The sequence below is a fragment of the Tamandua tetradactyla genome, chromosome 21, assembly GCF_023851605.1.
Source record: "Tamandua tetradactyla isolate mTamTet1 chromosome 21, mTamTet1.pri, whole genome shotgun sequence".
NCBI lineage: Eukaryota > Metazoa > Chordata > Mammalia > Pilosa > Myrmecophagidae > Tamandua > Tamandua tetradactyla.
This window is the reverse complement of record NC_135347.1, coordinates 15,498,339-15,521,733: the sequence shown is the minus strand read 5'-3', so window position 1 is coordinate 15,521,733 and position 23,395 is coordinate 15,498,339. Positions and strand designations below refer to the sequence as shown.

Here is a 23,395-nt window from a genome sequence, read left to right as displayed (position 1 = left end):
ATTTCCCCCAGTCATCTAAGGTTTTGTATTGGGTCTGCATTGAAGATCTCCTTTTGTACTTGGTTCATCAGTAATTCCTTGCCAAATCAAGGCCCAGACCTCATGCAGGGGATACAGATCTACTTGAGTATCTGTTTGAAACTAGATTGATAGGCAATTTGCTGTTCTGAACTTTCCATTTCTTCCCAGCAGATGGTACCCATGGACCTCCTCTTACCTCAGGCCCACCTCTCCCCATATGTGGCAGCCAAGTGAGCTGGATAGAGAACTGGTGAAATTCCAGCCAGGTTTGCTGCTCCCGGTACATGCTGAAAGCTGCCGACCCTGGAACTAGGGTGTGGGCAGTGTGCACCTCAGTGGTGATTCTGTTTATGAGCCTGATGGGGCTGGTGGTCCTAGACTCCCACTTGAAATTACCTTATGTTGTGGGACTGGATATGCCAGCTGGCCCTGTCCACAGCCAACCTGGAAATGCCTGCTGGTTAAGTGTGGTGCAGAGGTGAGGGGCATGGAATGGGTGTGGCACAGTGCATGGGGGATCTGGGGATGGGGGCATTTGGTGGAGAAGTATGGAGCACAGGATGAGTTGTAGCACAGGGCACTAGGTGGGAGGCAGTATGGAGTTAGGGCACAAGGCAAGGCATTGTGCAAGGACATGGGCTATGGGGGGGGGGGTCAGGACATGGGTGCTCAGGGTAGGATGGGGGCATGTACTGGGGTGAAGAGTGCAGTGTGGCTTGCTTCCTTTTCCCTACTTCCCTGTCCATGCACTTCCATGGCTCCAGGCCTCCATATGGAAAAGACACTGGTAAGCTCTGTGCACTAACTGGGTGATCTGTATGAGCAGGGAAAGCAAGTTTACTGGCTTCTGGCTTCCCCAAGGAAGCTCTGGGCTGTGAATCTGAGGGGGATGATATCTCAAGCTAGCTCCAGGTGCAGGCATTTTCCTGTGCATAGCTTCTTGTCCCCTGTGGAGTCCTGAAAGAGCCCCCTCACCCCATTATCTGCATCCCAATTCCTCAACTTCTTCATTCAGGCCCTTCCTATTTAGTCTAGAAGACCCTCTCCAGTCACTCATACTCTGGAACTTGTCCTGGTAGTTTTACTGTCACTTCTTTAGTGGTTCCTTGGAGCAGGGGAGAACTCAGCCTTCCTATACTGTCATCTTCTCCTAAGTCTATGAGTGATTGTTTTAAGATATATAACGCTTTGTACAATCAGATTTTTTTCTGATTATATCTGTAAAAGTGTAATTTTTGAAATAACATTATAACTTGGCAGTCAGGGCTCACCTTCAGGTCAATGTGGTCTAATCCTGAAATCCTTCCTAGAAATACATTTCTAAAGTTCTGATCCCATGATCAAAATACCCTGGCCTTGATTATAGATAAGATTTCACATTATCAGACTATCTTGACCTTCATTAAAGATGCAGGTTTCTGCCCTCTGCTATACTCAGGAAAGATTTCCAGGAGCCCAATAATTTTCACTTTAAAGAACATCTAAGTATTATGATACTGAAAGTCTGTGTGCTATGTACCACATCTTAAAAAACACTGATCCATGTTTCCAGCTTTCTGCCTGCATATTTGCATACTGTTTCAAGGTTGGCCAAGCAGAAACTTGGGAAAACCTGCTTTGGAAGAACGGTCTCCAAGCGCAAGGTCCTGTAGTAATTAATCACCCTTTCTAAGAAGGATCAATCGATGCCTAATTTCTTTGACTAAGATGAAATATTTGCATGGTCTGCATAAAGCTGCACTAGCAATAAAGTAGATAGTTGTAAAATGAAAAATTTTTACAGTTTGAAATTGCTTAAGGGGATTTGTGCATATTCTGCGGAGTTTTTCATATCCATTTTGAAGATTTCAAGGTACTTCCATAATAAATTTTGTTAAAAACTTATTTTTACCAGGAAAATTTTTGCAAAAATTTGGTGTACATGCATTTCCTAATATAACTTATGTAGACAGCTTAATTGAACACCATAAGAACATGGAACCTTGAGTAGGACCTGAGATTTTGTTGGTTTGTCCAGAGTGATGCCCCGATAAATTTCAGAGTGATTTGAACAGTGAATTGAAAGGTTTTAAGATATGAGGTATTTGAGAGAAAGGAAAGTAGATGAAAGGATTTTAAGTGAGTGTGCTTTATTGGCTGCGCTCCCGGGCAGAGCTCACCGAACCCAAGATAGAGTGAGGTGAGTCTGCACACTGGCTTTGGCGAGTGCAGTTTTTAAGGGCAGGGGTTAGGTGATGGCATGAAAGGGGCGGCATATTAAACAAAGGATCATTATGCTAGTGGGTTGAGCAGCAGGTGATAAAGACCTTGGTTGTAATGATTCACCTCCGGTTCTGAAGTAACTTCATGAGTCCAGCCATAGAGCCCTCCCTTATTCCCCCGACCTAACATTCCAGCCTTTTTGTGATAGTAGGGCATCAAGATCTTTCTAGCTACTTCCTGCTGTAGTGGGATGGTGTGGGGCTATGGGCTGAAATTGTTAGGGTCGGGAGAGAGGAGAGGCTGGCTGTAGGAGTTTGGTGAGGTTGGCAGGTGGTGATGCAGAAGCATTTGGTTGACCGCTACTCAGGATAGTTCTCTTATACGACCCTGGAGGAAGTTAAGGAGGCAAGGAGCTAGGAGAAAAAAGAGACAAATTAAGATAACTGGACCTAGCAGTGGGAGAAGCCATGCTGCTAGTGGAGAGGAAAACCAGTTTAGGGCAGAGGAGGTTTTTTGTTTCCTGAGATAGAAATTTTCCTTTAGCTTGTTTAGGGTTTGAATGTTTTGCTTTACCAGACCCGATTCATTGATGGAATAGCAACATATTTTTTTTGGAGAAATATACACGTCCTTCCTTTTTCAGCTGTCAGCAGGTTTAAGGCCCATCAATTTTGAAGCGTTACCTGAGCTAGTGAAGTGAGTTGGCATTGTAGAGATGAGAGAGATTTGGCTGTTGATTTTAGAGTTACCTGTAGTCGAGTTTCAAAGTTTTGAGAGGTTAGAATATTGAGTCCTAGTGCCCTTCCCACTGTGGCTGAGGCTGCGACTGAGGTGGTCAGGCGGATGCCTACTAGGATAGGAAGAAAGGTAGCCCTTTTTGAGCGTGAGGGGGGTAATAACCGAGCTAGCTCAGACTCCCCGTAGAGGGTTAGTTGAGGAACAATAGTTACCAGGAAGTATGGTTCTGGGGTAGTGGGGTTAAGGCACTTGATAAGAGTTTCATTACATTGGAAATATTGCCCTTTGGGGGCATGGGTGGTGTTGTGGAGAGTGACATTGGTTTGGCATTGCTTGTGAAGTTTGGCTTGTTTTATGGTTATGTGTGTGAGGTAGCAGGTTTTTAGGAGATAGGGAAGGTTTTCAGACTCAAGTTCCCACAGGGGGACACTTTTCAGGGTGATGTGGCAGGAATTAGGGCTGTGTTGGTGTATTTGGGTGAGGTTTATAGGGACAGCTGCCAAGAGTGGCCTATTTAATTATGCACACAGGAAACAGTGGGATATTTTAGGAAGTATTTGTGTTTGGTTGAGGAATTGTAAGGTTTGTTGGAGGATTTGAAGTCATGTACGTGAGGTTGTTGTGGCAGAGGTTTGGGCAAGGTGATTGGAGAGGCTTTGCTTAGCTTGTGAAGTGTCGATAGACATCTGGGTAAAAGTAGCATTAACGAAGACATATTCACGTTGTATTTCAATGGTGCCTATAGGGTATTGGGACCAGCCACTGTAGTACAGTTTGCCATAGACTCCTGCTACCCATTTTATGTCCCAGGGATCTTCAATATTTATATAAAATTGCTGGGAACTGATGTAAAAGGTACCTTTATGAGGTGCTTCATCGTAAGCATTGTGTATCCTGCATGACCAATAGGGGCATCCCCCATAAATGATGTTCTAGTTGTTTTGGTTAGGGCTTATGGAAAGCAGGCGTATGGCCTTGGGCCCTTTTTGACTGATTTTGGAGTAATAGGACTGGTTATAGGTTGGCTACAACCTGTTAACGGGCAGTTTGCTGTGCCAGTTATGTGAGTGGTTGCTTTTTCATTTTGGGTAAAAGTTTCCCTGATTTGGAATTCCCAGACATAGGATTTGCTTTCGGTGGGAGTTAGGAGTGTGAGCAGCATGAGTGATACGGACCTGAGTGGGCCCCAGAGGCTGGCAAGCGTAGGAGGGCTTACCCTGCTTATATAATTTGACCCGAGATAGGTGGTGCCAAGAAGAGTCCCCCAATCATTTTACTGCTGTAGAAGTGGTAAGAACCACTGTGTGTGGGCCAGTCCACTGTGGTTGGAGTGGTTCAGGCTGCAGCTGTATGAGGAGTACCTCGTTCCCTGGTTGAAGATTGTGAGGGGAATTGGCAGGATCAGTCTCCCCTGGTTGCGGCAGGAATCGGTCAGCGTGTTCCCACAGTAATTGCCTGATTAAAGAGAGATATGGCAGGTAAGAGCTTAAAGGAGGAGGCTGCACTGGCAACTGGTGATTAAGTAGGTATGGGCGGCCGTATATAAGCTTGAAAGGACTTAGAAAAGTAGGTGCCTGTGAAGTGGCACATAGTCGGGTGAGGGCTAGAGGAAGTAGGTCAGCCCAGGATTGCTGTAGCTTAATGGCCAACTTGGTTAGTTGAGTTTTGATAAGATCATTGGCTTGTTTTACCTTACCGGAAGATTGAGGTTGGTAAGGAACATGTAGCTTCCATTTTATTTCCAAGGCCAATGAGGTTTGTTGAACCACCTGAGAAATAAAAGTTGGGCCATTATCGGATTGGATGGAGGTAGGTAGTCCAAAATGGGGAATGATTTGTTTTAGAAGGGTGTCTGCCACCACGTCAGCAGTTTCCTGTGTAGTGGGGAAAGCTTCTATTTAGCCTGTTAAAGTGTTAACCATAGTTAGGAGGTACTGTAATTTTTTATGGGTGGGCATGTGTGTGAAATCGAGTTGCCAGTCCTGTCTGGGAAGGTGGCCCCTTAGCTGGTGAGTTGGGAAAGTAGTGTGCAACCCTCCCTGCGGACTTGTCATTTGGTAAATGGGACAAGAGGAACATGAGGTTATGAGGTCAGTCAAGGACAGGTGGTGGAATAAAGGCTGGAAGAACCGTGTAAGGGCTCTTGAGGGAGAAGAATGGCAGGGTTGAGACTAGATGAGGTAGAGAGAGCAATATCCAGGTTTTCCAGGAATAGTAGATGAAATTTTTGGACATGAGAAGGAGTGAGCAGAGACAGAGACTTATGGAATAAGAGGTCTTGCAGACGGTGGGGGGACAGAACTTGGAGAGGTTTACCTAGGCTGAGTTTCAGAGCTTCACAGGTTAGGGTGGCCACTGCAGCTAATGCCCAGAGGCAGGGAAGCCAGCCATGGTCAGTAGAGTCCATCTGTTTGGGGAGGTAAGCTATTGGAGTATAGGTTGGTCCCAGAGGTTGGGTTAGAACCCCCACTGCCATTCCCCACTTTTCATCAGTAAATAGAATAAACTGTTTGTTAGGATTTGGGAGAGCAAGAGGAGGTGACTGAAGTAAGGCACTGCAGAGGACTGAGAAAGCTTTGGATATGGCGGAGGGGTCATCCAGCGGACCTGCAGGTATTGCTTTGGCTGCATCATAGAGAGGCTTTGCTAGAATGGAAAAATTGGGACCCAGTGCTGGAAAAATCCCACAAAACCTAGAAAGGATAAAATTTGTTCAGCATTTTCTGGAGGCTGGAGTTCACGGAGTGCTTGCTGCCTGTCAAGTGTGAGGTGTCGAGAGGTGGGACTAAGGAGGAGGCCCAGATAAGTAACAGTGGAACAGGAAAGTTGGGCCTTGGTTGGTGAAACTCAGTATCCTTTTTCCACCAAGAAATTTAATAGGGTGGCCGTAGCTTCTGTGGAGGTGTCTTCAGAAAGGCTGCAAATTAATAAGTCATCTACATATTGGAGAATAACATTGGGAGTTAGATTTCATTGTGTTAGGTCTTTGGCTAAGGCTTAGCCAAAGATGTGGGGGCTATCGCGAAACCCCTGAGGTAATACTGTCCATGTAAGTTGCTGGGCAGCTAAAGAGTCCAGGTCTTCCCAGGTAAAAATGAATAGATTGTAACAGGCAGGGTCCAGAGGTAGAGTAAAAAAGGCATCTTTGAGGTCCAGGACCGTGTAGTGATTAGTGTGAGGAGGTGTGTGCGAGAGAAGAGTATATGGGTTGGGGACCACCGGGTGGATAGGAATAACAGCTTCATTAACCAGTCTGAGGTCCTGGACTAAATGGTAAGAACCATCAGTTTTTTAACAGGAAAATAGGAGTATTACATGGTGAATTAGTAGGTATAAGGAGTCCTTTCCCTTTAAGCCAGTTGATGATGGGTTGCAGTCCCCTTCGATGGGTTACAGAAATGGGGAATTGTGACCAGGAGGGGAATGAGGATGGACTTTTTAGTCGGATGAGAATTGGTTTATGATTGGAAGCTATTATAGGGGTGGAGGTATCCCACACTTTTGGATCAACTAGGTGGGGTGGTAACAGGTGAGCAGGAAGGATAGGGTCCTGGGCAGAGGCAGAGGCTACACATAGAGGCAGTAGTAGATTTGCAGGAGGAGTTTTTGTCCAGTGTAGTGATACTCCTAACTTGGCGAGACTATCCCACCCCAGTAGCGGGCTAGGGCAAGAAGGCATTACTAAGAAGGAATGTGTAACAGGATGTCCTTCTATTAAACACGTGAGTGGCTTAGTGGTTAAGGGATGCAAAGGACAGCCATCTATGCCCGTAACCATGACCTGGGAAGGACAGAGTTGACCTGAATAGGAGGGGAGGATGGAAAAGGTAGTCCCCATGTCCACTAAAAATGATGTGGACTTACCCACTACCTTGATTGTTACCCTGGGCTTCATGAGGGTGATTGGGTCACTGGGGCTGGGCATTGTCAGTCATCGTGCCTAAGCCCAGGACTGCATGGTGGATTAGGGGTTGGAAGGATGGCCCCCCCATGGCCAGGCGCTGAGGGGCAGTCACTTTTCCAGTGTCCCTTTTTCCACAGAGAGGGCATGGTCCCTTGGGCAGTCGAGGATTGGGGCACTGGAGGGGCCAGTGTCCATTGAGGCCACATTTGAAGCACTTTCCTGGTGGTGGATTAGTCGTGGCCAGCTTCTTCTCCATTGCGGTAGGCCGCAGGGCCGCAATCAGGGATTGGGTTTGCAAATTCGCCTTTCAGCGGTCTTGGGACTCCTTTTCCGCCCTTTCCAACTCATTACATGTATTGAAAACTTTAAAGGCCAGGTTTACCAGGTTTGAATAGGGGCCTGAGGACCATCCTCAATTCTTTTAAGTTTGCGCCTTATGTCTAGGGCTCACTGGGATATAAAATGTGTGGCTGATACGGTTTTACCAGCCTCCGAGTCAAGGTCTAAGTGGGTGTATTGAGAGAGTAAGTCGGTGTAGAAATGCTGCCGGGTTTTCTTTAGGACCTTAGGTTATTTCCCTTAGTTTATGGAAGTTTACTATTTTATGTGAAGCTTTCTGCATACCCACTATGAGACATGTAAGCATTTTATCCCGCCTAGTTTGCCCATTTCTCCCAGCTGGAGTGTTAACCTGATATTCCCACCCTGGTGCTTGGTCTGGCACTGCCTCAGCTCCTACCGGCATGGTGTGGTCAGTTATATGGACCTGGTTGGCATGGGCCCTGGCTGCACTGAAAATATGGTCTCTTTCATCTGGGGTTAGGAAAAAAGAACAGATTATACGAATGTCATGCCGGGTTAGATCATAGGCATTAGCTAGATATTGAAATTCTTTAGTGTAGGCGGTCGGGTCACTAGAGAATGAACCTAGCCATTTCTCAATATTAGAGAGGTCAGCTAGGGAGAAAGGGGTGTGTACTCAAACTAACCCCTCAGGTCCTGCAACTTCCCATAGTGGACAGAGTATGGCGGCTGGAGTGCCATTGAGATAGGCAGGGAAAGTGAGGGGTAAGATGGTGGGTGAAGTGTGGCTGGTGTAGAAGGAGGAAGTAAGGGACAAAATGGCGGCTGAGGCTCCGCCAGACCAGAAGAAGGCAAGGGGCAAGATGGTGTCTGAGGTGCCACTGGAGGAGGAGAAGAAGAAAAGGGGCAAGATGGTGTCTGAGGTGCCACCGGAGGAGGAGAAGAAGATAAGGGGCAAGATGGTGTCTGAGGTGCCACCGGAGAGAGAGAGGGATAGAGTGAGGGAGGAGGGGATTGTGTGGAAGGATCTCGCAGAGACAGTGGTCATTTGAAGAAGGATGAGTCAGGGGGTTCAGAAAAGGAGAAAGTCTCATCAGAGGAGAGGGAGGGTTTGGGAGTTTCCTTGGCTAGGAGAACCTGAACCATGGAGCAAGGAGTACAAAGAGAGGGACAGCAGCACAGGAGAAGAAAAGCCTGGACATAAGGAATTTCGGCCCATTTGTCATTCTTTTGGCAAAAATTATGGAAGTTGTTAAGGACCTTAAAATAGAAAGTACCCCCCTCAGGCCAATGAGAACCGTTATCCAATTGGTATTGTGGCCAAGCCTTTTTACAAAAGTTGGAGAGGCGCTTTGGCCAAATGTCTGGAAGCAAATTCAGTGTGGATAAGTTTGCCAGTAGGCAACTTAGAGGCATAAGGGGTTGGGTTTTAGAAGATTTATTGCCCATGCTGATAGGTCTCACAGAACAAAGGAATGGCTCTAAGAACAAAGGACTGACCCAGGGGCATTAGTGTCCCAAAGCTCTGAGAGAGTCCTTAAAGCTCTTATGAGTGGGTTTAAAGTCTCATTCAGGTCTTGGACCCAAGTTTGGGAAGGAAACGAGAAGCGGGGTGTCCCCATGACTTTTCAAGTCCCGGAAAAAATGTATGAGGCTTGCAGGCATCCCTGTTCACCTCAGCCCTCAGGAGAGAACCTGACATGAATTCACGGTTTTTGGAGAGTAAGATACGGACAGGCTCTCTCCTTCTTGTAACTGCGAGACCCGGCAGCTGAGCTAGGAGGGGAGGGACTTACCCAATCAGTGATGGATGTAGTGGCAGGCTGAAGGATCCCTGGTCTCTGGCTATGTAGAGGAAGAGCGAGAGGAAGCTGGGGTGCTCCTGGCCAGGCAGGCTGCACCTGCAGTCCTCTCCTGGGTTTTGGCACCAAGATGAAAGGTTTTAAGATAATAGGTATTTGAGAGAAAGGAAAGTAGACGAAATGATTTTAAGTGAGTGTGCTTTATTGGCTGTGCTCCCGGGCAGAGCTCACCGAACCCAAGATGGAGTGAGGTGAGTCTGCGCACAGGCTTTGGCAAGTGCAATTTTTAAGGGCAGGGGTTAGGTGATGACATGAAAGGGGTGGCACATTAGACAAAGGATTATTATGCTAGTGGGTTGAGCAGCAGGTGGTAAAGCAGGGGTGTAGACCTTCCTGGCACTGTGGGACAGAAATCCTAGAATGAGCTGAGACTCGGCATCAAGGGATTGAGAAAACCCCTAGAATGAGCTGAGACTCAGCATTAAGGGATTGAGAAAACCTTCTCGACCAAAAGGGGGAAGAGTGAAATGAGACAAAATAAAGTGTCAATGGCTGAGAGATTCCAAACAGAGTCAAGAGGTTATCCTGGAGGTTATTCTTACGCATTAAATTGATACACCTTGTTAGTCAAGATGTGATGGAGAGGCTGGAGGGAATTGCCTGAGAATGTGGAGCTGTGTTCCAGTAGCCATGTTTCTTGATGATGATTGTATAATGATATGGCTTTCACAGTGTGACTGTGTGATTGTGAAAACCTTATGTCTGATGCTCATTTTATCTACCTTATCAACAGATGAGTAAAACATATAGAATAAAAATAAATAATAGGGGGAACAAATGTTAAAATAAACTTAGATTGAAATGTTAGTGATCAATGAAAGGGAGGGGTAAGGGGTATGGTATGTATGAATTTTTTTCTGTTGTCTTGTATTTCTCTTTCTGAATTGATGCAAATGTTCTAAGAAATGATCATGATGATGATATACAACTATGGGATGATATTATGAATTACTGATTATATATGTAGAATGAAATGATCATATGTTAAGAATGTTTGTGTTTCTTTTTTGTCATATTTTTTTTAATTTAAAAATTAATAAAAAAATTAAAAAAGAATTTGGTGTACATAATCAAAAAGATAAGGCTGGAATAATCTAGCAGATCTTGCTCTGTATATACATGGAGGTGGTTGGGGGTGGATATAGGTGACAATTCTGAGTGCACAGAAAAAAAGACACCACATTCTCATATCCATGTTCCCAGTCTTAGATTATGTGGTGCCTCAGCTGGTATAAGAGGTAAAAAATAATGTAATGCATTACTTTACTCAAAGGAGACTTTATTTTCAATCATTAGCATTTAATATACAATGAGAGAAAGCAAAAAGAAAAAGGATAATTTTGGCTCCCTTATAAATACTGCCCTAGACAGACCTGGAGTTGGACAAAGGGGCACAGGATGCTCAGAGGGAGGTAAAGAATGTCAGAAGACAGTCTGTGGGCATCTCCTATCCCTGAGGTGTACTTTCAGTTCAGCCAATGATAGACCAGAGTGTGAAATAGGATTCTCTAAAGACTTCTATAAGCTGTTATTGGAGCAACTATTTTGATCAGCCAATTAGAACATTCAGCCAAACAATGTTTGGCTAATTTTGATTCACTGAATTGTCTCTAATAATTCTGGTGACTATCTTGGTGTCCTATGGATAAACTTTGAGTAAGGATAAAGTTGCATGGTGTAGTTGAAACAGAACTAGTCTGAAATTTGAGATTCCTAGATTCTTAGTTTAGTTCTGATATTGACTAGAACTCTGAATTTAATTTTAGATTCATATGACTAATCCTATATTTTCTCATCTGGGCAATAATGACAAATTGTCTCCAAATTGGGTCTTTATAGTTCACAAAGAATTTTCATATGTACTGCTGTATTTGGTGCAAACATATATAATGATTATTTCTAGTGTTATAGATAATAAAACTGAGGTTATGCTTCCAGTCATGCTTGAACACTTTCTATCAAAACAAATCTTCTAGAAAAAGAAGTTATGTACTCTAAGCAAAACATTAAAAAGCAACTACTGAAGGAACTAGGCCATATCCCCAACCAGGTACATCCTGGAAAAGAATCAACAATTTGAATATAGAAACTATATTGGAGGAATTTTCTATATTGTTATGGCATTTTAGTTTTAAGTTAGGCCCCAGACTAAATCGTCCAAGGACATTTAAAACACAAATAGAAATCTGCAGTCTTCTTTAGACAAGGGGCAAATGCCTTCCATATAAGCTGGACAGTGAAGGAGAAACTCTTGGACAAAGAAAGCCACAGAGGAGGATACCCAAATTCTGTCTATAAAATATGCCCCCAAATCTAGCCAATCTCTGAACTATACATGCATTAGGTAGTCTCCAAGCACCCCACCTAAGGTAATATAACTGAATGGAAATTACAATTGGTGCTCATTGCAAAGGAGACAAAGTTTGCAGATTGAGATCAGCTTGATCAAAACAACTAACCAACCAACAAGAATCCATACTCTTCAAAGGAATATAACAGAACTCAATCATTTACAATATTCAAAAGATAATCCAAGTTCAAGACATGAAGAAGCAGAAAATGTTATCTGCAGTCCTAAGGATTTTATAGGTAAGGAAAGTGATGCCCTGGTTAATTTAGCTAACTTTTTATAGCTAGTGAAAGCAAGGGCTAAATCTTGAAATTTGATCTTCTAATTTTAAATCCTACTTTCTTTCCACTGCTACAAGTCAATTCAAGCTCTAAAATTCTATACTGGTGTGATATATTTCTTCCAACTTAATAAAAATATCCTTCTCTGATTAAGGCTGATCAAAAAGGGGGAGTTAGTATAAAAGAAAAATTTTAAACTGTTCATTCCATCTCACTTCCTCTTCAAATTCTGTTAGTTGCCTAATCATTTCTTCTCGTTTACCTTGCTAATTGATATCCATTTTGTCCAAGGTTGAATGTCATCCATCTAAATACTTTCCTAGCCTCCTGTGCAATTTTCACAGTTCAAAAAAACCCAGTTTTAGCAATTGAGACATAAGAAGAAATATACTATTTCTAAAACTTTTTTGGCACTGCACCCACATACTTCCTGCATTGAAAACAGACATTACACCTTGTCTGTAAGAAGAACAACCTTAAAACTCTTAGGTGACAAGATTGAGCAGAGCCAAAATATGAAATAATTTCTAATGTCATTTCTGAGCATTTGAACCAAGGTAGACTTTTTGTTAAACAAGGAAAGCAATATCCTATTTGTTTAATCTACTGTTAAACAATAATTCTGTTATTAGCAGAAAAATGTATCATAAATTGATACCTTCACAACAGAAATAAAGGACAAGTGTAGTACCTACTTCAATCCTTGAAAGTCACATTTCTCTTGTAGCACATATATTCTAGAGCATTATCTACTATAAGATGAGCCAGAAACACTACTTAAATGTGCATATGGTTTATAAGACTTAGATATATTTCAGCAATATTAAAACGTGCATGGGAGAACACATAGTGTAATTTTAAATGCTAATTTAAAAGGAATGAGATACAGCTCCATGCTTATCAGAATCCCTAAAATACAAAAACAACAGCAACAACACAAAATAGCAGTTGCTGGCATGGGTATGGAATAACAGGAACACTCATTCATTCCTAGTGAGAATGCAAAGTATTATAGCCACTTTGGAAGACAGTTTAGCAGTTTTTTATAATGTTAAACATGGTCTAAGCATATGATCATGCAGTCATTTTCCTAGGTATTTATCAAAACTGATTCGAAAGTGCATGTCCATACAAAAATCTGCACATGAATGTTTTTAGTAGCTTTATTCAGAATAGCCCCAGACTGGAAGAGATCAAGATGTCCTTTAGTAGGTGAATGGATAAATAAGCTGTAATACATCCATACAATGAGATGCTGTCAACAATAAGGAATGAGCTATAAGACCACAAGAAAGCATGGAATAATATCAAATGTTTATTTCTAAGTGAAAGAAGCCAGTCTAGAAAGGTACAAAGACTATATACTGTGTGATTCTGTTTATATATTATGGAAGAGGCAAAACTGTAGAGATGAAAACAAATCGGTGGTTTCCAGGGGTTTGGGGAGGGGGAAGGGTCAAATAGATGAACAAAAAGGAACTTTTTAGTATAGTGGATGCATAACACTATCCTTTGGCCAAAACCCATAGAAACTTAAGCAAAAAGAAAGAACATTAATATATAGAAATTAAAATAATAAATTAAGAGACTGGGGGAATCCCAGAATGAAAGGCATAATGTGACTGAAAGATCTATCTATATCACAAAAGTGTTAAATAGCCTGCCTGAGGAAGGTGGGGGAGAAAGGTACTGACCTTTGTTATTAACTTTGGAAATGAGTGTAGACTCTAAGACTAAAGACCAAAGGAACTGTACGTCAGAAGTGAGCTCTAACTAGTAGAGTTGTTTCCCACAGGATATGGGTTAATAATTCTGAACCCATATACATATACACTAGGAGTGAGCCAGTAGGTAAAGTGATGGAGGGTGATGGGACCCAAGTTAAATATAAGATGATGGGCTATAATGATCCACGTGCCATTGGATTAGAATTGGAGACATCAGTATGAACTCATGTTTAGCTTAATATAGAGATATAAGCATACAGAAATATTTAAATGTTTATACATGGGTTAGTATACACATATTTATCTTTTTTACTTGTCAGCTTGGAGGGTCTAAAAATGGAAAAACCCCAATGGCAATGAGCATACTCAGCACCTATCTTAATACCATCCTCCAATGCAGAGAAACAGGGCTGCTCAGAGGTAAGATTTTCTTGGGCTTCTTGGCTTATTCTAAGACTGGTATAGGAAATATATGAGATTAACCTGGAGCAATGCTGTGATGCCAGAGAGTAAGTAAATGCTTCTAAAAATAAAATGATGGGGATATGTTAAAGGGGCACAGGGGCCAAATGAAGGAACTCCGAATGGCCAAAGCAGGATTAATTTGAAAAGCAAAATAAATGGCTCAGCTTTGGGTTGTAACCCACAGTATAAATTAACTATCCATGAGTACAAACTGATGTAAATAAATGGCTAAGTATAAAAATACACAGAGGAGATTAGGAAAATCTCTCATATAGAAGATTTCCAAATGATCTATATAGATACTTCTTCCTCAATGTGCTGTGCATAGTATAGAAAAGAGGAAAAAAATAATTTTATTGTGGAAAAACCTGACAAACACTTCCTCAGCCAAGTGATGAAGGTTGACATCATCAGTGATAGGTTTACTTATGTTGACAGTATGTACCTTGATACAATATGATGAGAATGGTACTTTCCCTGTGTGGTCTTTCTACTAAGAACCCATGAACCCATTCTAATTATGAGAAAAAAATCAGACAAACCAGATTGTGTGATACTCTATATAATTCTTGGCCAATATCTTAAAAACTGTCAAAGTCATCAGAAACAAGTGAAGTCTGAGACCATTACAATCTAGATGAGCCTAAAGAGGAATGGTAACTAAATGCAATATGATATCTTAGATGCAATCTTCAAGCATAAGATAAAAAGCAGGGAAATATGAATAAAATGTAGGCTTTAGATAAAGTCTTCCTATACATAATATATATAAACTATAAATATATAATATAAAATATATAAAGTTAAAAATAACATATCAAAATTGATTCATTAATTGTGAAAAATGTATCATTCTTGTTGTCAATAGGGGAAAATGAGTGTGGAGTATACAGGAACTCTCTGTACAATCTTTATAACTGTTCTGTAATTCTGACGATTTCCTAAAAATGTTTATTTTTAAAAGTCATGTGGGTAAGGAGTGGGGAGTGTTTCTCAAAAGGCAGGTAATAGATGTTTGGGTTTGTCTTTGGTACTGTTGGTTTGCTAGAAACAAGTAGGTGGTTCTGAATTTCTTAAATAATCATCATCGACACCTTAATAAGTTATATCACCTGTGCAGGGGGAGGTGGGGGTTGTTTTTTATTCCAGTCTGCCAAGACAGTAATCCCAAAGGCAGGATTAGTTTGCTTTGTTCTCAGGGAGACAGAATTAGAAACAATCAATATGGTGGTTACTGATATAAAGTTTGACTTTTCCCCACAATAGCCATCAAAGTTTTCTTGCCTCATGAAAAGATATTTCCCCAAGAAATCAAAGAGCTTCCATACTTGATAAAATCCAGAATTGAAATGAAAAGTATAAAGAAAATCTTTTATTAATTTTAATGAAAAAATTAAGTTGGAAGCAATTCAACCCATTAAAATGTTTGGAATTCTAATATTCTTTGCAGCAAACATGATGAAAGCAAAAATGAAACCTAGAAAGAAGTAAAATGTCCAGAAAATGGGGGCTACAAATACAATAGCCTATCATTGAAAAATAGCCCCAAACAGGGAATCTGCTTAGTAAGACAATGACTTGTCTGCAAGCCAATATTTCTGATACCCGTTTCCCTCTGTGGTGGTTTGAAGCTGTATGTACCCCACAAAAACACATCTTACATTTAATCTATTCCTGGGGGGTACGAACCTATTGTAAATAGGACCTTTTGGTGAGGTTTTTCTGTTAAAATGTGACCAATTTCAGTCAGGATAGGTCTTAATTCTACTACGGGGTCCATTATGAGTGGAATGAAGTACAAACAGAAAGAGAAAGCCATAGGAAGAGGTAGTTTAATATCAATGGAACCTGGAAGAAAAGGAAGAGACCAAGAGATACCACTGTGTGCCTTGTCATGTGATGAACAGCCAGCCCCAGAATGCTGCAGTCTTTGGGAACAAAGCGTGCTCTTGGTAACGCCTTCATTTAGACTTTTTCCCATCCTCAGCCTGTGAGCAAATAAACTTCCATTGTTTAGCCCAACTCATTTCATAGTATTTGTTTGAGCATCCCATAAACTTATAACTGATTTGGTATCAGGAGTGTGGGGTGCTGCTATTCCAGATATACCTAACATGTAGAAACAGCCTTATAATGGGTAATAGAGGCTGGAGGAATTGTGAGATACTTGACAGAGAAGTCCTGGCTTGCTTTGAAAAGACTATTTGTAGAAATATGGTTGCTAAAAGTACTTCTGATGAGGCCTTAGAAGAAAATGATGTATGTGTTAGTGGAAACCGGAGAAAAGGTGATCCTTGTGTTAAGGTGGCAGAGAATTTGGTGAAATTGGGTTCTGATGTCAGATGGAAGGCAGAACTTGAAAGTGATGAACTTGGGTATTTAGCTCAGGGGATTTCCAAGATAAATGTGGAATGTACAGCCTGGTTTATCCTTGAAGTTTACAGTAAATTGTGAGAGGAAAGGGATAAGCTGAGAACTGAACTCCTAGGCGGAAAGGAAACAGAAATTGATGGTTTGGAAAATTCTGAGCTTCTAAAAAGCATGTTCCCAGAGAATAGTATTCTCTGTGTGAGGGTTCAACTGAACATACAATCAGTTAGTCATTCCAGTGGAAGTTAGGAATGGAAATTCAGTCATGCAAGGAAAAAAAATCTATGGAAAGTCCTTCTGTCTAATGGTTTGGGCCCCTGTGAACTACATGCAAAGCTGATATGGATTTTTGCATAATTAGTATAAATGGATCTACTTCCAGCTTAGAAAGGGATAGAGAAGAGACAAATTGAAGGAAATATGACTTCAAGGGCAGACCCAAGAAAGCTGAGGTCTGGATGGAAGATATCTCCTCATGCCAAAAGAGCAGACCCACCCAAGTGTGTGGAAAGGGTGAGTCTTCCCTAGTGCTTGGAGAGGGTTGTCTTGTGCCCAAGGGATTATGAAGAACCTGACCACCATCCCAGTGATTGGAGAAGTTAGACCCTTCACCTTAGTGTTCACAGAGAGTTTGCTGCTGTCCAAGCCCTTGGAAGGAGTGGGGCTGCTGCTTAATAAGGATTGGAAGACAAAATATTTTTCAGTATATGTCTCTTAGGCCTTGAAATCTAACTATCATGCTCTGCTAGGTTTCAGAATTGTTAGGACCCCATGATGCCTATTTTCCTCCCAATTTCTTCCTAGGGAAAAAGGAATGTTTATCCTAAGCCTGTCCCTCCATTGTAGATTGGATGTAGCTAACTTGTTCTCTAGGTTTCACAGATCCACAGATAGAGGGGACTTGTGCCCCAGGACAGACCACAACCATAATCCATTCTGATGAACTTTGTATTTAGCTTTTTTTTTTTTTTTTTTTAACTGAACTAAGGCTTTTGGGATGTTGTGATAGAATGAATGTATTTTGCATGAAGATAGAACATGTCTTTTGGGGGTCTGCAGGGTGTAGTTGGTGGTTTGAAACTGTATATACCCAAGAAAAACATGTTCTTAAGTTTAATTAACTCCAGGGGACATGAATCCATTGCAAGTAGAATCTTTTAATGAGTTACCTCAGTTAAGGTGTGGCTCACTTCAATTCTATGGGTCTTAGTCCTGTTACTAGAGTCCTTTATAAGTAGAATGAAATTCAGAGAGAGAGAGAAAGAAAGCCACAAGAAGCAAGAAACTTTCCATCAGTGGAAACTAGAAGAGAAAGAAGAGATAAAGAGACACCACGATGTGCCTTGCTATTTGACAAGAAGCTAGCTCCAGAAGGCCACAGTCTGGGAAGAAAGCATCGCCTTGATTTGAACTTTTTTCTAGCATCAAAATGTGAGCAAACACATTCCCATTGTTTAATCCCACCCATTTCATGATATTTCCATTGAGTAGCATAGGAAACTAAAACTCCCTCCCTTCCAACTTTTTTTCATTTCCCACCTCAAAGGTCCCACCCAAATTTAATCAAACTTTAAGTTTCTAATACCTTTGCTTCTAGTAGCTGTTTGTAAAGTATGAAGGGAAATAAATAGTATGCAAAATTTAACTACTTTATATTCATACTTTTGGTAAGAGCATTGCTATGTGACTAGAAAGATACTATGGAAATTCTCAACTATTCCATGCATATTTTCTGTTAAAAACATATGTATACACATACACACCATACTGCTAGCACTCACACCACAACCCCCTCCCCCCTAACCTATGTGTCAGTAGATTAGTTCTCAGTGTGCTAAGGACATGAGAGGAAATGGACAGTGCTACTTAATCCAGAAAGTCAGCTAAGTGTAAGTAGGTCAAGAAACCATCTGTGAATATAAGACAAGTGTATCAGATTGTTTATTCCAGTGTTTGCTGAAGTTTTAAAAGAATGGAGCACAGACTGATAAATTTTAATATAAGAATGCATGATTGTGAGCAAGTTTCAAGTAAATAGGAACAAGAGAGAAATTCAGATAGAAAGTTAGTATGAAAATCCCTGGAAAATAAAGAGCAGTAGTACAGACCTTTCTAATAAACCTTTAAAAGGAAGAAGGCACACTTTGAAAGGATTAAGTGCCATAAAAGCAAATGTTCCATTTCCAAATTTTGTCCTAGCTAACCCTCCTTAGAGAAACTCCAGTGTAACTTCATAGTTTTGGGACAGTCTTAGTTTCCTAAGGCTGCCATAACAAAATACCTCAAACTGGGGGTGTGATGGTTAGGTCTGGTGTCAACTTGGCCAAATGATTATGCCCAGTTGTCTCCTCAAACAAGCATTGGTCTGACCATTGCTGCAAGGATATTTCATGGCTGGTTGATGAAATCATCAGTCAATTGATTGCATCTGTGACTGATTATATCTGAGCTCAACTAAGGTGCATCCCCCACAGAGAGAGAATCCAATCAGTTGAAGGCTTTTAAGGAAGAAGAGAGACTCTGCTGCCTCTTCAATTAGCAAGCCTTTTCTGTGGAGTTCGTCCAGACCCTGCATCAGAGCCACTAGCCTCACAACCTGTCCTACGGATTTTGGACTCTTCCATTCCGATGATTGCATGAGACATCTTTATAAATCTCACATTTATAGACCTCTCCTGTTGGTTAACCCTGACTAGCATAATAAAATAGACTTTGTTGTCTCATAATTTTTGGAGCCTGGATGTCTGAAATCAAGGAGTAGCAGGATCATTCTCCTTCTAACATCTGTAGGAAAGAATCAGTTCCATGCTTCTCTCTTGGCTGGATGGTGGTGGCTTACTGACAATCCGTGGCATTTTCTGCCTAATTTATCATGTGGTGTTCTCGTCTCTGTTCAAATTTCCTTCTCTTATAAGGACACCACTTATATTGGGTTAAGGAGCCAACCTACTTCAGTATGACCTTGTTTGAACTTGCCTAATTCCAAATATAATTACTCTATTTCCAAATAAGGCCACATTCTGAGGCCTTGGGTATTAGGGCTTTAATGAACTTTTTTTTTGTTGGGGGTGGGGTGGGATGTATAATTCAATCCATAACAAAGATTTAAAGCAGGGTGTTTTACTGTCTGTTGCCTCATACATAGCATATAGAAAATGGCATGGCATGAAGAATCAAGGACCTGTTTCTACTCTCAGCTTTACCTCTATTTTAGCTTCTAAGCTTGGGAAAATCAACCTACTACTGAGATTGCTTAGATTTTCACCAGTCAATGAAGGTATCAGACTAGATGCTTTCTAAGTCACTTCCAAATCTACTTTCCAGGAGACTTGGAGCTTGCTGTAACCATCTCATCAAATTTCTCAAATAGCTTCCCCTGAAAACTGGTACATTCATTTCTCAGAATTCAGAATCTATGTCTAAATAGATACATTTAAGCATTTTTTTCATCCCCCCCAAGCCTAATTTTCCATCTTTTTACATTTTGTGAATGTAAAAGTCTAGTGTATATGCAACTAAATTGCTTAGCTATCCCTTCATTGTTTGCCCACATATTTTCCTTGTCTTCATGTGTTGCTACTAGAACCTGGAAATTGAGCTGAAGCATATTAAGACATTTGTAGGCATGTGTCCAGAGTTCAAGGCTTGAGGTTCTCCCAGCACTGTGGGTTCATTCCTATCTCTAATGGCTGTGGACACTGTCTGCTTCCAGTTCATGTAACCCTCAGAAGATCCCTGGATGATCCCTTATTGTTCTCTGGTCTAATTTGATTCCTTAGAAAGGGGTCATGGAGGAATATTCATGAAGCCATATAGTCTAGCTTCTTAGAAGTGTGTCTATGGCTTGAGTATGCCCTAGATTCTGTAGCATTTTCAATTCAGTAGGAATAACCAGAAGATTCAGTTATCTATGGCACTTGTTTTCCACTCACATGCCCTTGCACATGGTAGAGTAATAATATCCTGACTAGGTTAGGACATTAGAGAACATTAAGCAGGCTGGGAAACTGTGGGTCTTTTGCTGCATTTTGTCTATCAGCCTTGATACTGGAGCATGGATAGACACTGACAGGAATACTCTTTTTCACAGGAAGTAATTATTCAAAACAGGAGGGAAAGGATTTCTGCATATCAGCTTGTGATATACTACATGAAGCTCACAACCATTAAGAATTCAGTTGACAAATTAACTAGGGGATTTTTTCAGTCATTAGCTGCTTGAGTGGTTGTCAGAGAGTACAAACTGCTTTACTGATTCCTGGAGAAAATGTTGTTAAGATGTGACACATCATCTCTAATGTCTCCATTCTTGTACAAAATATTCCTGTGAAGTTCATACAAAGGAAGTGCCTTCATAGGATGGAATAGTAGCATTTCAGTAGTCAACTTAAAAGCTACCCTTCACATCCTATACATGGAATTAGTTTAAGAAAGAGGAAAGGAAATATTTTAATCCAATAAAATAGACCCTTCATTTCCTATAACAGCAAATATAAAACTTTGGATGTGAACCCGTTTGTAAATGGGATCTTTAAAGATCCCATTTAGATGAGGCAAAATTGAATGAGGTGTACCTTAATCCAATAGGACTGGAGTCCTTAGAAGCAAAGGCAATTAGACATGTAAGTTAGTACAAGGAGGAGACAGAAGGGGACAGATGGCCATCTGACAGAGGCAGAGATTGCCAGCCAGCCACCACCGGAACTCTGCAGACTTTGAAGGTGGCATGGTCTGCCAATACTTTAATTTTAGACTTCTAGCCTCCAAAACTGGGGGTCAATAAATTCCCATTTTTTAAATGAACCAATTTATGACATCTATTATAACAGCCTTGGCAAACTAAGACGATTGCTCTTAAGTCATGTGCTATGAGATGCTAAACCTTGGGCCAATTTTCTGGAATAAATTAATGCATAGAACTTTATGTACATGTATTTGACCCTGGCTGCTGTCATCAGAAATGAGGAATAAATGGTAATCCAAATTCATGTGTGTGTGTTTATGTTTTCATTTAAAAAAACAACAGCAACTTTTGTTCTTTCTCTTTTAGTTTGTTTCAAAAAGAGTCCAAACTGGATCAGAATTCTTAGGGTATTTGATGACCCTGGCTCTGGCAATCTTGCTATCAGTGAAAAACAAGACTTTTGTGACAGCAACCTGCATTTGAACACTGAATGTAATTTTCTCTGGTTCAGTTTTTGCTATTTTCTTCCCCTACCTGAGAATCTAGCCTCCATCTACACTTAAATAACACTTCCTGAACTGATTCGTTCAGTGGAGGCTGCTCTATTATGATTATAAGTATTTATACATTTTCAAATAATGAATTTTAGATCATAGGGAATAACTGTGAGCACTGTGACAATAACAAGTGCTTTGGGGAAGCTGAATTGCATTGATTTATTTTATGTAAAAAAGTGCTAGACAGAAACAGAAAAATATGTCACTACATTCTCCAACTTTCAGAAATTGAACCTCTATTGAGCATTTTTTCTGTAGATTTCTTTGAAAAGCAGTTTACTTTACAAATAGAATTAAAAGATAAACTGTCACATGCACTTATTCATGTGTAAAATGCTTTGTACTACACTAGATTTTGCAAATAAAAGCTATTTTTAAACCTGGTAGCTGAAAAGTTTAAACTCTTTCAGTTCAGATTGGGCTGGTGATAAATGATAGAGAGACTAAACCAAACATGGCTCATTTTTATTATACTTGCTTTAAGTGGAATCTGAACTATGGGACACCTGCCAAAATGCTTAATCAGATAGAACTCATCCACGCTAAAAAATGCTGGAGTTGGAAAATGCAGTGAAGTCTCACTCAGAACTGCACAGGGCTCAGCTGCACATAGCTGACATCCACACGGTTCATTTCAGGTCTCTTCATTGCTACACAGTCCATTTATGGGCAAGTCAGTCTCGCCACTCCTGGGAGATAGGCACACAACCACTGGATCTCACAACTGGGGATTCTGCTGGAATCCTTCTAGACACATCTGGGTTTGAATCCTAGCTCTATTTATTATTAGTTCTCTGATTTGGGGCAGCCACTGAACCCTTCTAATCCTGTTTCTTCCCCATTTAAATGGGGATAGAACTACTCCTAGGTTTAAGTGTAAGGATTAAATATTTATCAAAGTTATGGACACAGAGTGATGCCCCAATAAATTCCAGAGTGATTTGAACAGTGAATTAAAAAGTATTTGCAAAGTCCCCTTGGGGAATGGTGAGAAAGGGGCAAAATTCAACTTCTCCAAGTAGACAATTCTTGATATTCTCACAAGCAGTGGGGACAACCAAAGCAAATAGGCTGAGCCCACAATCTTGGGGTTTCTTCATAAGAAACTTAACCCTGCAAAGGATAGGCTAAGCCTACTTAAAATTAGGCCTAAGAGTCACCCCCAAGAGAACTTCTTCTATTGCTTAGATGTGGCCTTTCTCTCTCAGTCAACACGACAAGCAAACTCACTGCCCTCCTCCTCTCTACATGGGATATGACTCCCAGAGGTATAATGACGTTCCTGGCAATGTGGGACAGAAGTCCTAGAATAAGCTGGGACTCAGCATCAAGGGATTGAGAAAACTTTCTTGACCGAAAGGGGGAAGAACAAAATGAGACAAAATAAAGTGTCAATGGCTGAGAAATTCCAGAGTCGAAAAGTTATCCTGGAGGTTATTCTTATGCATTAAATAGATGTCACCTTTTTAGTTAAGGTGTAATGGAGAGGCTGGAGGGAACTGCCTGAAAATATAGAGCTGTGCTCCAGTAACCATGTTTGTTGAAGATGATTGTATAATGATATAGCTTTCACAATATGACTGTGTGATTGTGAAAACCCTTGTGTTTGATACACCTATTATCTGCCTTATTGACGGATGAGTAAAACATATGGATTTAAAATAAATAAATAGGGGGAACAGATGTGAAAATAAATTTAGTAGATTGAAATGCTAGTGATCAATGAAAGGGAAGTATAAGAAGTATGATATGTATGAATTTTTTATGTTTTCTTTCTATTTCTTTTTCTGAATTGATGCAAATGTTCTAAGAAATGATCATGATGATGAATATACAACTATGTGATGATATTGTGAGTTATTGATTATATAACAAGAATGGAATGATCATATGGTAAGAATGTTTGTGTTTATATGTGGTTATGTTTCATA

General features: G+C 40.8%; 1 long non-coding RNA gene across 2 annotated transcripts in view; it reads left to right on the top strand.

The window, feature by feature from the left end:
- Window positions 1-23,395, top strand: part of LOC143665287 (uncharacterized) — a 313,239-nt gene that overhangs the window by 202,723 nt on the left and 87,121 nt on the right. For both annotated transcript variants that reach the window (XR_013166837.1, XR_013166836.1), the window contains exon 5: window positions 13,709-13,808. This is a non-coding gene — a long non-coding RNA (uncharacterized LOC143665287). The remainder of the gene's footprint in view (window positions 1-13,708; window positions 13,809-23,395) is intronic.